Here is a 13,621-nt window from a genome sequence, read left to right as displayed (position 1 = left end):
GAGCCCAAGAATTCTGGACTATGTATCCAGTTGAAATCACTGGAGACCACAGCCACAAAGGGAGTTTAAACTCATTTGCATGCTCTCTTCAGTAGCGTTCAGCCTGTGTTGAGTAGGAACAGGAGCAGAACAGAGCCTGAGATGAGACACCCTCAGTGGGGCAGGCAGTCTGGAAGAGAGCAGCAGTGGGTTGCACAAAATGCCTGGCACTGCTCTGGACCTTTCTCTCATGTAAAGCAAAAAGCCTTTGCAAAAAGCAAAAAGGAACAGAGGGGAGAGGCAGCAAAGATACACTATGGCTGGGGAATGGATGCAAAAAGCAAACAAAACCAAACAAAACCCACTAGTCTTAGAGAAAGGACAGTAAACTGTCTGGGATCTAAGATCCTAACTCACTCAAGCTTACACCCCCTATCATGGGAGAAAGAAGAGAAACTCCTATTCAAGATCAAGGTCAGGAGCAGATACAAGACAGAGTCTGGGTATAGAGTAGTTCCTCCTTATCCACATTTTTGCTCTACAGTCTTTTTTAATTTTTTTTTTCCTTTCAGTTTCCCATAGTCACCACAGTCAGAAAGCACATGATCTTCCTTCTGATATGTCATTTCACTTCAATACAAGAAGTGTGAGTATGGTACAAAAAATATTTTGAGGGATCCCTGGGTGGCGCAGCGGTTTGGCGCCTGCCTTTGGCCCAGGGCGCGATCCTGGAGACCCGGGATCAAATCCCACGTCGGGCTCCCGGTGCATGGAGCCCGCTTCTCCCTCTGCCTGTGTCTCTGCCTCTCTCTCTCTTTCTCTCTCTGTGACTATCATGAATAAATAAATAAAATCTTTAAAAAAAAATATTTTGAAAGACAAACCATATTCATATAACTTTTATAACAGTATTTGTTAGAGTTGTTCTTTATAACAGTTTTTGTTAGAGTTGTTCTACTATAAGTTATTGTTGTTAATTTGTTACTGCGCTGAATTTATCAACTTTACCATTGGTAGGTATGTATAGAAAAAACATACACGGTTTGGTACTTTCTGTGGTTTCCGGCGTCCCATCAGTTCTTGGAATGTCTTCCTTATGGGTAAGTGGGAACTGATATATAGACATACAGGTTGAAATCTATTTCGAGTTTAACAGTCAGTAGAATATGGTAGCTGAAGATTCAGTCTCAGGAGTAAGACCAAATTTGTTTAAATGGCTGTGTCATCTGCCTTGACTTACACTGACTTTTAAAAATCTCCTCAAGCATCAGTTTCTACATCTATAAAATAGGAAATACAACAGTACTCTTCTTATTTATAGAGTGTTACAATGAATAAATACATGAGATGTCACCCAGAAAGCATTCACTGTATGTTAATTGTTGCTGTTATTTTTGGCTAATATTTAGCTAACATATAGAACAATCAAGCATTGTAATTCAAATTACACTTACTTGTATAAATATTATATTTGTTCAAGATAACTGCTTGTCTTACATAATCATTTATAAATGAAAATGAGCTAATATTTCAAAAATATGAAAATAATAAGACTACAATTTCAAATCAGGAAATGAAAGTTAATTGTCAGTTTCTTAAAAAGCATCAGCTTCTCTTAAAACCATAATTATTCTTAATGACAGATGTGCATATATCTTTGATAAAAACTGGGGAAAATGGTGAATATTGGTATTTCTTAAACAAACATGGAAGCAGCAAATTATGAGAAAAAAGGGAGCAGGTCCTAGATGCAGCATTTAGATGAATATCAGAGATGAGGCCGGGAGTGAAGAGAAAGGAAGATAAATAGAAAGCTCATGCACACAAACAGCAGTTCAACATTATTTAACGAATGGGCAAATTAACTTACACAACAGGATAGCTCACAGATCCATCACAGTTCTTTGAAATCATGCAAAAATTAACCGTTTCACTGAGATATTGTTAGATAAAGAAAAAAGAAAAAAATGAGACTTTGCTGGACCCAAGTCTCACCCTATCAATGACATCATTATCCTTGGGGGAAAAAAAATCACTCAACAATTTTGGAATCAGTTTAGTCATATGCAAATGAGAAGTCTTCAGGAATCCTTTCAAGAAATATATTCTTGCACGTGGAACTCTTAAATGCTGAGCAAGTAAGTGTTTGCATGAACATTTATTCTGTCTTTTGAGTAAGATACTGAATAGGAGGAGAAACAAAATTGAATTTCTTTCTCATTGTAAAGAGACTCAAACTTATATCCACTTCATTGAGTTACCTGGTTTAAAAAATAATAATACAAGCTATTATATTTAAACCTGACAAGGTAATCTTCAGAATGGATGCATACTATGGAAATTAATCTAGTTTTAGTAAGATCTCACAAAATTGGGACACAATTAAAATGGAAATATTTTGCTCCATTGGTCACTATGAAACAAGGACTATTATTTGAAGAGGCTTATTTACCTTTAAAAAATGTCCTTAAAGATAGAAAAGTCTATTCAAAGGAATATAATAAGTATAGCAAACATTATTATTAATAATTATAAGTTAATTTTATACATTTTTAACATTATGTGAGAATAGGATGTGAATAAAAAATGTATTATCTTTTTATATGCAGTAAGATCAAAATGAAAAAGTTCAAATATAAGACAAACATGAATCTTTCACATCTAATGTCCATAGCCTTGTACATACTGTACTACTTTATATATTTTTTCTATGTTTTACAAGTATCTTACAATATGCAAAATTAAATCCAAGAATTCATAGTTCTCATCCTCTAGTATACCCTATTCCAGTAAATGGCATAAGAGCTTCAAAACTTTGAAAGTAATTCTTTAACTCCTCTCTTTTATATGTTGTAAAATGGAACCGTTCTTAGTTATATCTTATAGATTGATCTACTAATAGTGCATGCAGGAAAAAGAAGTCATGAGGTAAGATGGTGGGCTATGGAAATCTCAATCAATACTTAAGCCATTTTTGACCTACATCATAGAGAACATAAAATAAAATATGAATAAATATTGATTAACCCAAAAGAAGCAGGAAGGGAGCAACAAAAGTTAAAAAAAGAAAAAGAAAAAAGAGGATGTATGAAAGTCAAATAGTAAGATGGGAGATTTAAATTCAACTATATCAATTAAATGTACCACTTAAATGATACAGTAACACTCTAATTAAAAGGCATATATTTCCAGATTAGACCAGAACGATAAAACCATATGCCATCAATGAGAAATGTCCATTAAACATAAAGAAACAAAAGTTAAAAGAAAAAAATAAAAGATATAGCATGCAAATAATCATAAGAAAATGGTATTGATTTAGAATCAAATTAAGACAAAAATATCAGAGAATAGGAATAATGAAAAAAGTGGGCAATTATTCGAAAATACTTAATCCTAAACATATATACAATAGCAGAGCTTCCAAAGGTATTCAGCAAAAACTGATAGAACTAATGAGAGAAATAAAGTTACAGTTGCAGATATTAAAATTTCTCTCTCAGCAACTGATACAACATATAAACAAAAAAAAACCATGTAGACAATAATCAGCAAGGATATATAAATGTAAACAACAATATTGATCATCTTGACCTAATTTTTATAGAACACTACATGCAATAACAGCAGGATACACATTCTTTTCAAATACACAGAAAATGTTCACCAAAATAGACCATATGCCTGGCTACAAAATAACTCCCAATAAATTTTAAAAGCTTGCCGTCTCACAGAATATGTTCTTTGATCAAAATAGAATTTAATTAGGACTCACAAACAAAAAAATCTATAAAACCATCACATAATTTGTAAATAGCACACTGTTATATAATCCATGAATCAAGGAATTAATCATAATGCAAAATTAGAAAATATTTCCCAAAGCATAAAAATACAGTATATTAATAATTGTAGGATGCTGTGAAAATAGTGCTTAGAAAAAAAGTATATAGCTTTAAACGCCTATAGCAGAAAATGGGGAAAGACTTAATAGCAGTGACCTAATTTTATACCCTACAAAGAATGGAAAAGAAGAGCAGAGCAGCCCAAAGTAACTGGACAAAATGAAATGACTGAAAGTAGAAGTAAATGAAGTAGAAAACAGGTGACTAAGAGAGAAAACTAACATGATAAATGTTTGCCCTGTGAAAATATTGGTAAATTTATAAATTTCTATCAAGACTAATTAACCAAAGAGTGAAAGGAGCAATTATCAATATCAGAAGAAAGTAAGGAGTACTATTTCAGATCTTCTAGATATAAAAAAGATACTATGAGGATATTATGAACAACTTTAGACCAGTAAATATAACTTAGATAAAATGAGACATTATGTAGGAAAAAATACCATAATTAGGAAAGAATAGAAAATCTCAATAGCTCTATATATTTACTTATTGTTTAAAAGTAATTTGATCACTCATTATTGTAAATTTAATTTGTAATCAACACCTTTACACAAAGAAATATCAAGTACAGATTTTTTTTCTCTTGAGAATTCTACAGAATACTTAGGAAAAAACAGTATCAGTCATATACACACTCTTTAAGAAAAGATGAGGGGACATGGAGCTTGACCCTGACACCATAATTTATTAAGACACTGCAAGACAAAAAAAATGATACTTCATCCCTCATAAACACAAATACAAATATCCATAACAAAATACTGTCAAATTGAATCAGCAATATTCAAAAATGACAATATATAATGCTTGTTTGGTTTGTCTTAGGAATTAAAAGTCGGCTTCAGAAAAAAAAAAAAAAAGGCAATTTGCCAAAATAGTGGAATGATAGAAAAATTGATCCTCAATAAAAATCTCAAGGTAGGGGCACCTGAGTGGCTTAGTCGGTTAAGCATCTGGCTCTTGGTTTTGGCTCAGGTCATGGGTTACGGGATTGAGCCTCAGGGCTCAAGTCATGGTTTAGGTTTATGGGATCGAGCTCCTAACTTAGTGGGGAATCTGTGTGAAAGACTCTCTCCCCAACTCTCTCTCTCTCTCTCTCTCTCTAAAAATAAATAAATCATTTTTAAAAATCTCAGAATAATTCATTAGGGGGTGATAAAAGAAGAACTTCAATCTTTAATCTAAAAGATTCCACATATGAAATATTACCAATAGAATGGTTGAATTCCTGTGATAGGAAAACATTTTTAGAAGTGACACCCAAAACACTAACCATAAAAATGAAGAAAATTACATATTAGATGAAGTGACACCATCTAGGTAAAAAATATATATATATATGATATAACATAATCATATGCATCCAGACTAAGAGATACTTAAAAACTCACTTTACACATTTGCCAGAATATCAAAAAAAGTATAACATCACATATTGCTTCAGAATTTGTAAAATAATTGATATATATAACTACATAGAAATTTACAATTGATATATATAATTACATCGAAAATTAAATAACCCTTTCAGTCTTTTTATATTAACTTAGATACGAGTTTATTTTTGGAAATTTTTATACACACTTAAAAATGGACACAACTTCATTTTTTTGTGACCTATTACCATACACAATTACAAGATCTATGTAAGAAAAAGTACAAAATTCTGATGAATGAAATCAAAGAACTAAATGAATGGAGAAATATTCAATGTTTATTGATAAGGAGGATTCAATATTTTCAAGATGTCAAGTTCTTCCCAACTTGATCAATAGATTTAATGCAATCCCAATCCTAATCAAAATCCCAGTGAGTTATTTTGTGGATACTGATGAACTGATTCTAAAGTGTTTTAAAACTGTGTTTTGTTTTGTTTTAAGCAAGCTCTAGGCCCAAAGTGGGTCTTGAACTCATATCCCTGAGGTTAAGCGGCACATGCTTGACTGACTGAGCCAGACAGGCACCCCAATTCTGAAATTTTCATAATGCCTGGGTCCCTCTGTGGCACTCTAAAACAAAATACCAAAACTGGTGGCTTACAACATAAATGTATTTCTATTTCTGGAGGGTGATAGTCCAAGATTGGGGTACTATCATGGTCCAATGAGTTTTCTTCCTCCAGTTGCAGACTTTTTCTAACCTCATCTGGTAGAAAGGGAAAGAGAGATAAGGAGGGCCTCCTCAGTGAGGACACTAATCCCATTCATGAGGGCTACATCTTCATGACTTAATCATCTTTCAAAGATCATACCTCCTAATACCATTACCTTGGGGTATAGGTTTCGACATACGATAGAGGGGCAGAGACAGAAATATTCAGATTTTAGCATGTAGAAGGGAAAAGGACACAGAATAGCCAACACAATTTTGAGGAGAATGAAGTTTGAGGACTGACACTATACAACTTTTATTCATTTTTTGACACTATACAACTTTAAAATGTATAAAAAACTATAGTAACACTATGGTGTTATAGACAAAGACAAATAGATCAATTGAACAGAATAGAAGGACCCAAAATAGACCACATAAATATAGTCAACAGGCCTTTGACAAAGGAGCAAAGACAATACGTAGAAAAAGAGTAGGCTTTTTAACAAATAGTGCCAGCACAACTAAACATCCATATGCCAAAAAACAACAACAAAAAGAACTAGACAGAGACATTGCCCCTTAAAAAAAAAAAAAAAAGTTCAAAACAGGTCACAGACCTAAGTATAAATGCAAAACTACAAAATTCCTAAAATGTAACACCAGAAAAAAATCTAGATGACCCTGGGCATGGCAATGGCTTAGATACAACACCAAAGGCATGTTCTATGAAACAAAAAATTGCTAACATTAAATTTTTCTGTTCTGGGAAAGAGAATGACAAGAGAATGAAAAGACAAGCCAAAGACTGGAAGAAAATATTTGCAAAGGACACTTCTTACAAAGTATTGTTATCTAAAATATTAGAAAAATCATTAAAAAGTCTTAAAACCTAACAGTAAGAAAACAAATAATCCAGTTAAAAATGAACCAAAGACCTTAATAGATACCTTACCAGAGAAGATACACAGATGGCAAATAAGCATATGAAAAAAATGCTCCAGATCATATATCACTGGAGAAATGCAAATTAAAACAATGAGATACCATTACATACCTACTAGAATTGGCCAAAATCTAGAACATTGACAACACCAAATGCTGGCAAGGAACAGAAACTCTCTCATTCATTGCTGATGGGAATTGCACAATGCTATGGCCACTTTATAAGGCAGTTTAATAGGTTCTTAAAAAACTAAACATACTTTTATACCATATAATACAGCAACTAAACTCCTTGGTATTTACCAAAGGGTGCTAAAAACTCATGTCCACACTGAATCTGCATATGGGTATTTGTGGCAGTGTTATTTATAATTGCTAAATACTTGGGAGCAACCAGGATGCCATTTACCAGTAGGTGAACAGATAAGCTGTGTATATTGAGACAGAATATTATTTAGTACTAAACAGAAAAGAAAAAAAGCTACTAAAACATGAAAAGACATGGAACTTAATTGGATATTACTAAGTAAAAGAAGCCAATCTCAATCATGCACTCAAAAGGTACACGATTGCAAAAGTCTAGTATAATTCCAATTCTATGACATCTTGGAAAAGGCAAAACTATGGAATAAAAAACTCTGGTTGCTAGGGGTGTGGGGGTAGGGAGGGATGAATAGGTGGAGCACAGAGGATTTTTAGGGCAGTGCAATTATTCTGTTATATTGTAATGGTGGATGCATGTTTACATTTGTCCAAACTCAGAAAATTTCCAGCAAACATCACAAATGAATCCTAATGTCAACTATGGACTTTGGTGGATGATGATGTGTCAGTGTTGGTTCATCAACTTTAATAAGTACACCACTCTGAGATGGGATGCTGATGGTGGGAAAGGCTGTTCATGAGGTGGGGAAGGATGGTGTACAGGATCTCCCTCTATCTGCTCAATTTTCCTGTGAATCTAAAGCTGTTCTTAAAAAAAAAAAAAGTCTGTTAAAAGAGAGAATTTTAAAAAGTGACCACATAACTAACAAACAGTGGGATGGATTTGGCAGGGTAGGAGGTGTCAGAAAGGATCTCTCTATTAATGTCTTAATCCTACATGTAATTTTTCTTGTCTGACGCTCTGTCATCTGAGAAGATGAATATTTTCTGGTTGAATTTTTACACTGAATCACTTACCACTATATATGCTTATTAGCAATCTGGGTTTATTCTTATTAACAATTTGCAGCTCCAAAATACATTGCCATACTAAATATATTTAATGCAAGAGGAAATTCAAAAATGTCAATTATAGAGCCACTATAAAAAGAATTTATTCTTCCAACAAATGTCTTCAGAAAACAACCTGCCAGACTAGTTACTATTTGATAAGATATCGCAGTATGTTCAAAACAGTTACATGGTGTCAAGTTTCCAAAGACAAATAAGAAATTCAGACAAAATCGTTTGTCTACATGATGTCAGACATTTGCATACAAGACTGACTGTCTCACTTTTCATCTGAATGGTTAAAATCCTCTAGCATAATTACCAATATGTGTGTTTGTGTTTTAAAATTTACATAGTGCTTTACATACCTCATCTAATTTGAGCATCAGGATAACCCCCCAATATGGAGTAATTAAAGAAACTGAAGCTTAAAACAAATAGGTGGATCTACTAATTTCGCATTACATTATGAATGGGAGATGGTCTCCTTGAAGAAGACCCACAGCAGACCTACTGGCCAAGGTCTCAACTGTTTACTATTTCCACCAAAGACACACTTCTATGTGTCCGTGTGCATGTGCAGGGCATTTTGGAACAAGGAGATAACAGCTAATACATTTCCCATAATTACCACTTTTAGAAAACTTGCCCTCTGACCTTCACAATTTTCAGTAAGAGGAATAAACTCCGAAAGATAATATAGACACCAAAATACCAAGTGTCTATATTGTGAAGGCGCATTGTGTTCCTGACATTCTGCTTTACTTCATCTGAGTTGGGAGAACAATGATAAAAAAGCTTTCCTCTTTCCCTGTGCACCATTCAAAAGGGCAGTAATTACCACAAAAAAAGGAAAGACATGCTTGTGTCTGGCATTTTGCCATCATATGTTTGTCCCTGGAAAGTTCTGTATCAAGTGTTTTGCATTCTTCTTAAACCTGAATAACCATATTTGCACGATTAGCCATTGCTTTTGCAATATTAACAGGCAAAAAGAATCTTTGGTCCAATATGGAGTTCCATTTCTATGGGTTTCCATTTATTTAAATCATCAAAGGATGCAACTGGTTCAGAGCACAAATCCTTTAAAAAATTCCTATTTTTCATGCAAAAAGTCATGTTATATAGGTTAGTGATTTTTTTAATATGTTTTCAACAATCTCATGCTTTGTTACTTGGTTGATTTCCGGTAATGTGAAATGTTGTTTTTTTTTTTTTTTTTTTTTTCTCCTTCATGTGAGCACCTAACACATGCACACAAAATTTCCAGGTGTGTATGCTTTCAGTAGACAGTAAAAATGTTATGGTTGTCACATAAATCAATGCTATACTAGGGAATCTGATGCTTAGTTAAAATGTTTCTCTAAATTATTATAAATCTTTCAGAAATAATGCTTTTTAACATTTGTCCAGAGTTCTTTGTAAGTAGCTATTTCCCCTCATCAAGCTGTTATGAGAGGAATCAGGACAAAGCTTAAGAGATTTTCTATAACTGTTAAATATTTAATCATATTGAACATGGCATTTAAGTATGGATTTTGATGAGTCTGAGAGAGCCATTAAAAGACTGGAAACACAGCTATAAATTCTATCAAACTATTGACCAATAGGCTCACCAGTGAATCGTAGCTTACACTATTCTCTGGAGGAGTAGTTTCCAGAAAAACAATAAACCTAAGTACCTTACATGCTTAAAGACTTCTAGTTAGGAAATACTTGGCTATGAACACCAGTACAGAAAATGCTAAATCAGATAAACAAAGTCAATATTCCTTGTGATAGTTTTTTTTGATCTGTTAATTTGACCAGTCTACAGTCCCCAGTTATTCAATCAAACAGTAATCTAGGCAGTACCCCAAAGGTATTATGTAGATGTGATTGAAGTCCATAATCAGTTGATGGTTGAGTAAGGAGATTATTTTAGATCATCTGAGGGTGCCTGATTCAATCAATTGAAAAGCTGAGTTAAGGATTCCCGAGAAAACGTTATCTTATCTCGGAAGATTTGGTCTGAGAGTTCTGTTCTAGTCTCCTGTTCCTGATAGCAAGCGGTACAGATTTCAGGCCTAGTAAGTCCTCACAGTTAGGCGAGTCAAGTTCTTAAGAGTAAACCTCTTAATATATTTCTCCCACTGGTTTTGCTTCTCTGGTTAAATCTTGTTACCAGGTTATGGGACTATATTCAGGCAAGGTGTAGAATCAATGAGTTTTGACTTTTTATGAAGCTCTCAGCTCTAGAATTAGGAGGCATTTTATTTTCTAGAATCATTATATAGTCTATATATATATGTATGTTTTTTGCAGTAAGATAGAAGAAATAGATTATTGAATCTACAGTGAACAGACAAGGAAAGATCTACTGGTACCATGACACAGGAAACAAGTAAGAATATGTAATTTCATTTAAAGCATGTTTCAGGTTAAATTGTATTTTCTTATTGAGTAACAACTTGGTTAAGGAATGGAAGTAACTAAAACAATCCAGGCCTAAACAGGGATATGTGGATATTCCTAACAACTTAGAGAAAATCCTCAGAAGGAGGGGGAAGAGGAAAAGGATATTTGGGGTAGAGGAGAAGTGAACTCGGTAAGGTAAGTTATATGACACAGAGGTTTCACATGCATGCACTACAGATGGCAAATGAAAGTTAAAAGGGATGAGACGCAGATTCCAAGATGGGTTGACAGAGAAAGAGAAATTGAACTCATCTGTCTTGGTATGCAAAAATACGCTTTTTGGAAAGCGGTCATCAGATGTTAGCTAGGAAAGGTGTTACAAAATGCAGTTTCCTGTGATCTGTCTTCAGAGATTCTGATTCAGTGTGCCTGAAGCAGGGCTCAGAAATCCTGTTTTTAAGCAAATGCCATTGAGGGTTCTGATACACATAGTACAATGATTATACTTGAAGACTCACAACTTCATAATCTCTGCTTTTTCTTCCTTTTCTATGATACAAGGAAAAGCCTACAGATTTCACTTAATTTTTGACATTTTTTCCCACATAAGTATCATTACCCTTGATCATGTTTTTTGACTGTCCAGGAAACATACCGTTTGGTCTCATCATCAACTGTTCTATCTGCCCATTTAGACAAGGGCAATTGCAACAAACAAAAGAGCTACAGAATGGAGTAAACCCTTAATGAAGGGGACATAATGGTTTTACCTACCCATTAACTCAACACAATACAAGATTTGAGGATCCAGAATTTAAAAAAGCACATTGACAGATCATGCTGGTTTTACTGAAATATTACTAGTAGATATAAAATAAAGTAAAATATTAAAGCTGGTCCTGAAGTAATTTCTAATCCATCCATATTAGGTTACTGAGCATTATCAATAGCATTAGGTAAAGCTAGGGTACATTAACAAGGAGCTTAAAGTACATTAATCAACTGGAATTTAAATAAAAACTTTTTAAACAAGGATTCTGCTAAACAAAGAAATCAAAACAAAGTAAAAGGAAGTAATTCTTAAGGCGTTTTAAGACATCTACATTCTAATAAAGCTACATGGAAATGTATAGGATAAATCCCACACACAACTCTTAGAAAGCATTAGATCAGTAAATCTACGGAGTGCAGCTTAAATAATAACAAAGTATTAAAAAAAAAAAGAAAACAACTTTAACCAGTACTTTACTTTCCTTGTCAGACAAAATACTTTAAAAATATATTCTGGAAGGATTAAAAAAAAAAGTCAACCTCAATAACACTTAACAGAACAGTTCAGACATGTATAGTCACAGACGTAGCTCTAATGCTTACATTTTTCATATAGTTTCCACAGAGTCCAGTATTTCCTATTCTACACTCTTCTTACACCTTCTACCTACCTAATAAAAAAAATACATGGATTCTCTAAAGAAGGCACATTAATTTAACATGAAATAAACTTTTTTAGCATAGTGAATTCAGTGAATAAATATCACAGAGCAATAAACATATACACTTAGATATGATAGAGTTCCTGAAAATAGACATATTTTAAAATGCTTAATTTGATAAGGACTGTCATAAATCTTAATAATTTTATAGTATCTGTCTTCAGGTCTATATATGCTTAACAGTAGACATTTAGGGCACATATATGAAGATATCACTCTCTTATTTACCCCTTTTCTCCATATGTCAAGTGTCAGGTCCCTTTCACTCTGCCTCACTATTCCCTCACCCTTTACTACCATTTCCCCTGATACATCCTCAATTTCATTATGGAAGCATTCAATCCCAATCTTCTTCTGAGCTCCTAATGTACCTATTTCAGACAACAAGCAAATGCTTTATTTTTTTTTAAGATTTTATTTATTTATTTGACAGGGTGGGGGGAGAGCACAAGCAGAGGGAGCGGGAAGAGAGAAGCTCCATATAGGGCTCCATCCCAGGACCCTTGGATCATGATCTGAGCTGAAGGCAGACACTTAACTGACTGAGCCACCCAAGTGCTCCCAAGCAAATGCTTTAAATAGCAGTATCATAGTAAGTTTACTTTTTGATGTTTCCATAGAGAATTATAATTCAAGGGGAAATGTTTGCTGACTTCATTTCATTTATCTTCCCTGAGTTGACTTTGGTATCGTCACTATACAATATCTAAAACTGTCATTTAAGGAACTCATAAAACTTAATTCCAAACAGGTGGAGCATCAGTAAATAGCTACTTTAAACCATATAAAGAAACTAGACAACTTCATACTATTATTAAGAGCTTCCATATATTGTATATAAGTAACAAGTCTATTTACACACACAAAATGCCATTTTTTTTTTTGAAATTCATGAAGGGAGGACTGCTACATTCATGAAATTTCTAGAATAACTTCCTAAGCAAATGTGCTCATTGTAATAACTATATAGATCTCACTTCTCAGATTTGTTATAGCAGCAATTAGCACAGAAAAAAATAAAACAGATACAGATACCGGATACAATCTTATTGTTCATTATATAAAGTTCATCTTTCTTTGAGTATAAAGGATATTCCTTGTATCAGCATTTATTTTTATGGCTCGATGATTTTTTTTTTCTGTTACAATCCCTAGGGCTTTGTAGCTGACACACATTACTCCTGTGACTTCTACAATTTGAAGAATTCCCCAAAGAACCAGAGCTCATCATTTTAAACTGCATTATGTGAAAATTGAAATGTTTTGTTTTAGATACAATACTAATGAAATGAATAATTTACTTGCACAAAACCACTGTAGGATAATGATATATCTGAGAGGTCTATAATGTGAAAAAGTTCAATCCAAGTTGAACATAGTAATATAGTTGCATTTCGTCATGAATTTCATTTCCAAAATCAGAGGCCCCTGGAATATCCCAAACATAGATATGTTTTATATTTAAATGGTTATATTGTAAGCTAATGAACATAAACATAGAGTAAATGATGTATTTCAAGATAGAGTAATTAGTAGGTCATAAATTTTAATATGAAGAAAATGCTTTCATTTGTTCTTCTAACCAATGATAGG

At 33.4% G+C, this 13,621-nt stretch overlaps 1 protein-coding gene across 4 annotated transcripts in view; it reads right to left on the bottom strand.

The window, feature by feature from the left end:
- Positions 1-13,621, bottom strand: part of NKAIN2 (sodium/potassium transporting ATPase interacting 2) — a 951,498-nt gene that overhangs the window by 574,319 nt on the left and 363,558 nt on the right. The gene's annotated exons all lie outside the window — the stretch shown is intronic.

The sequence above is a fragment of the Canis lupus genome, chromosome 1 (assembly GCF_048164855.1).
Source record: "Canis lupus baileyi chromosome 1, mCanLup2.hap1, whole genome shotgun sequence".
In the NCBI taxonomy this organism is placed as follows: domain Eukaryota; kingdom Metazoa; phylum Chordata; class Mammalia; order Carnivora; family Canidae; genus Canis; species Canis lupus.
Note: the sequence above shows the minus strand (reverse complement) of the source record. Positions and strands in the feature narration are given on the sequence as shown.